We start from the raw sequence: 4817 nt of genomic DNA, 5'->3' as shown, positions 1-4817 counted from the left end.
TGTCAAGACATCCAAGACAATGAAAGCCTGAGAGACTGTCTTCTCTCACAGAAGCCCAGGAAAGCACAGCTAAGTATAACGTGAGGCACTAAGTGGCTCCTAGAACAGATAAAGAGCATTTTAGAAAATAGAATAAGGCATGGACTATAAATAAAATGTATTAATGTTGGCTCATTAATGATAATGGGTACCCTGTACTTATATAAATGTCAATAAGAAAAATTGAAGGAGAATATATATAACTCTCATTATCTTCATAAAATTTTTATTAATCTAAAATATACTTAAAAGTGAAGTTTATTCAAAGTCAAAGGGTATAAATAAGGGGCAAGTCCACCTGTTCATTACCAGGTTTGTATAGGAGCAGATACAAGGACACATTGAAGATTAAAACAAACAACACACTTTTTTGCTATCAGCAAAAATAAACATATCACTATCTTTTTCTTCTAACAAAAGATCTTTCTCTCATTTCTTAAGGTACATAGAACTTTTTTTAAGACAACTAGGAAAGACTGTCAAGTCTTAGTGACCATTTGGTCCTGTAACAATAGCAATGTTTCCTTCTATAATGTAAATAACTGTTAGCTGGGCTCCCAAAGTGCAAGCGACTGTTGTCAGGCTATAAGTGACTCTTCAATGCCACTGGATATAGTTTGCAAATTGTATTTCAAATAAAGATTGTTATTTGTGAACATCCCAAGAAAAACAGGAATGAAATTGTCTTCACGCCAACTTTACCCTTGAAACTCATTGATTAATTTCCATTAACTGTATTTGTGTAGTGAATAAAAACAAGAATATTAAATAGGGTTGCCTTTAAGTCAATACTGTTTTATTTATATAGTTCCTAAAATGGAATAACCCACAGGAAATTTATCAAGTCCCCGCGTGTCAGTCCATGGTCAAGAGCTGACAGCAAAAGACAGGGTCATCACAACCCAAAGGGATCTCAGAACAGGAGTGAGGAACTGGCTGACTGCATTGCCAGCTGTTCTGCAAAAATTTGCCAGGAGTTTTACAAATCATCACGGCAAACCTGGTTCACCAAGGAAACCATGCCTGGGCTAAATTCCCAACACTGGAGAGCTGAAAATGGCACCTTCGCTCGGCTCCAGGGATCTTGAAGGAGATGCCGCTGGGACCTCTGGCCCCCAGCAGGCCCTGTATGAGGATGTCGGGGCCCCAGCAGGACCTGGCCTTTTTCAGAATCTACCACATATGAACAATGACTACAGTGTGATGATGTATTTGAGCGATGTCATAAGCGAGGCTCTTCCATGCTGTCCTCCACAGCCCCTGATCTGCTAATGTGGACCCAGGGCCAGCACATCACTCGGATAAACCAGAAAATACATCTTTCTTTGTCTTTCATTTGCTTTGCTAAAACATCATCAAACCCTACAACACAGCTTCTTAAACTTCTTCCACCCATGACCCCTTTCTACAAGAGAAATTTTCATGAGTGTGTTATGAAGTTCCGTAAAATAAGCATACCATTGAAACATTCACTAGTCACCAACTGTGAAGAATTTTATTTTAAAGCAAGCACTCAGCATACATATAATTTTACTATTTATTTTTTTATTTTTATTTTTTTTTTACGAAAGACACTTTATTCAGTCATTTTCTTTACAACTGAAACTCTGGGAATTCAAAATTAACATCCTTGCCCGTGAGCTTCTTATACACACCAGAAAAAGTTTCCACCTTGTGCTCCACGTTGTTCTGCTGTGCTTTGTCTAAATGAACCTTTATGGGCCGGCTGCTGTCCAGTTTCACACGGATCCTCTTGCCCTCAATCTCACTCGGGAAGACCAGGTCCTCAAGGATGGCGTCGTGCACTGCGGTGAGCATGCGGCTTCTGGGGCGCTTCTGCTTATTTTTCATATGGCTTTTCCGAGTTGGCTTGGGCAGAATCCTCCTCTGAGCAATGAAGACTACGTGTTTTCCGCTAAACTTTTTCTCCAATTCACGAACCAGCCGGACTTGGATTTTTTGGAAGGATTTCAGCTGAGGAACTGGTACAAAAATTATGACGGCTTTCCGGCCACCACCAACTTCAGTTTCCTTGGCCTCGGTGATGTTGAGCTCCCGCAGCTGCGCCTTGAGATCAGCGTTCATCTCCAGCTCAAGCAGCGCCTGAGAGATGCCGGACTCATCCGGCTTCTCGCCATTGGGCTTGACGATCTCGGCGCTCAAGCTGAATGAACATGGCTCGCCTTATGCAGTGCCGGCTTGGAAAGAGGCCCAGCTCCAATTTTACTATTTATTAAAGATAAGTTATTTTCATGTTGATGAGATTGGTATGTTTATTTTGCATAAAGAATCAAATTTTGGCTGAACATTTGATACTGCAGGACAGAGTATCTGTATTTTTATTCTATAATTTCAAATGTTGAGAATGCAGTATTGTCATTCAAGAATTTGTTGGGCATTCTGTTCTAATCTCAAACCAAAATTAATTTAATTATTTTGTTTTATAAAACTCAAGTTGGGCAACACAGCTTTAATAACAATACTCAGGAGACAGGGATGGTGGATCTCTATGAGTTCACGGACAGTCTTGTCTCCATAGTGAATTCCAGGCCACACAGCTGTAAGTGAGACCCAACTCATAGTCCACCGCATGCAGGTTTTATTGGCCTGAGAAAGACCCTCTTAATACATATGTGTTTAGTTATTACCTCTCATAATGACCTTTTTAATATATACGTGTTCACTCATCAACTCTCAGAACATTTAGGGGCTTTCAAGAACTTCTTTTTCTTATACTAACTTAAAGCATTTTCATCTTTGATTATGAAATTGGTGTAATACTATTATTTTCATGAGGTTAACCTCCTACATCAGCATTCCCTACCTGCTGTAGCTTCTTAATCACAAACACACACATACACACACACAAGCAAACACATGCACACTCACACACATGCATACTTTTTTGTTCACAAAAACAAATTATGAAATTTCTTCTTTGATAAATGACATATTTTGTATGAAAATGTAAAAAAGATGCAAAGCTAAATTCAGACTACACTCAGTTCAGAGTGGTATCTTGACCCATCCAGTCATGGGAAGAAAATTGTATAAAAATATGCAAACAAAAATTTGTAGGGACATGCCAGTAGGACGTGTTGCTACCATGGGTGGGAAAATGATCCCTGCGGTTGTGTATGGCAGATCTGAGTGAAGCAAGAATCAGCCCTCAAACAGCAGAGAGGAGAAGGCCCTGAGAAAGCCCAGTTTGCTGTGGGATGCCCTTCTCTCATGACAGAGCACCAAGATCCTGAAATTCAGGACACCAGGGGTTGCTTACTTAGCCAAATGCCTCACAGCAACAGGGAGTATCCATGAAAAGGCACATTCCAAATAAAATAAAACCCACATTTTGGTTTTCTTTGTATTCTCTTATGCATTTTTATTACATTCACTTAGGTGTGTGTGTGTGCACATGAGCATACCATTGCTCATGTCTGGAAATGATACGAAAACTTCGGGTTCCAGGCATGGAACTCAGGTCACCAGGCTTGGCAGCAAGGGCCTGTCCCCATGGAGCCATGTCACCAGCCCACCGGTATTGCATGTTTACTCCTTTTGTTTGTGTTATGAGTCCCACTCCAGCTCTATACCTTTACATAGAGCGCGGTGTCTTCAGCAGAAGGGCCACAGCCTTCATACTTTTGAAGTGTCTTTGAAGTCCCTCTGGCCAGTAGCTTGTAGAGAGGTATTCCACACTTACTACTGGGATTTTTGTTTGGCAATCCATGGATTCTGGGGCCTATCATCCATAAAAGGTGCTTCTATTCATACTCTTGCTAGAGAGATGTACTTTGTAATAAATGGATAGAACAGCTGGTTTCTATATGGATTTTTTAAATACATCTCTGTCTTTCCCGTTCTTCTTTCTTACCCTACCAGTCCCCATTTAGGCGTTTCCACCCCTGTACCCCCACACACACACACACACACACACACACACACACACTTCACTTTCATGGTCAATGGGTTCTGCTTTCCCTCCTCCCTGAAGGTCTCTCCTGTCTTGACCTTTTCTATTTCCTTGCCTTGACCAGTCCTCAGAGTTAAACACACTACTATAAAAATGGCGTGTGCCTTTCAAAGTTCAGATGGCCTTATTTTCCAGTTCTGCCCATCACCCTGTAAATTTCATAACTATACTTTTCTTTACAGCTGACTTCAATTCAACTGTGTGTATGTACACATTTTCATTATCCATTCATCCACTGAAGGACATTTTGTTGGTTCCATATTTTTGGTATTGTGAGTAAAGCCAAAATAGCATGTGTGTGCAACGGTCTCTGACGTAATGTGGTGTGTGGGCCCCTAGGTACATGCTGGAGAGTGTTCTAGCTGAGCCATATGTCAGCTCTATTTTTAGCCTTCCCAGGGACCTCTGCACAAATTTCCACAGTGGATGCATTGTTTTATACTTTCACAGGCAGTGAATGAGTGTTTCCCCTTTACACATCCTTGAGCATGCTTTGGCATTTGTTTTCTGATAATAACCATCCTGACTGGGGTAAGAGGAAATTTTAAAATGGTATTAAATCGTATTTCCCTGGTAGCTAATGATTTTGGACATTTTTTAAAAAGTATTTATTTGGCATTTCTGTTTGTTCTTTTGTATTTCTGTTGAGTTTCACTTTTTAATCAGATTGATTATCTGATGTTTAGGGTTTTGTCTTATTTTGTTTTGGTTTTGGCCTTTGTGTGTTCTAGACACTAATGTCCTGTCAGATGTTTAGCTGGCAAAGATGTTCTCCAATTCCGTGTTCTGTTGCTTCATGCCTTTA

At 40.4% G+C, this 4817-nt stretch overlaps 1 pseudogene; it reads right to left on the bottom strand.

The window, feature by feature from the left end:
* Window positions 1–1587: 1587 nt before the first annotated feature.
* Window positions 1588–3586, bottom strand: LOC148118737 (small ribosomal subunit protein eS7 pseudogene; annotated as a pseudogene).
* Window positions 3587–4817: the final 1231 nt, after the last annotated feature.

The sequence above is a fragment of the Myodes glareolus genome, chromosome 21 (genome assembly GCF_982192425.1).
Source record: "Myodes glareolus chromosome 21, mMyoGla1.1, whole genome shotgun sequence".
Lineage (NCBI taxonomy): Eukaryota > Metazoa > Chordata > Mammalia > Rodentia > Cricetidae > Myodes > Myodes glareolus.
The sequence above is the reverse complement of the archived record's forward strand: the minus strand, read 5'-3'. Positions and strand labels throughout refer to the sequence as shown.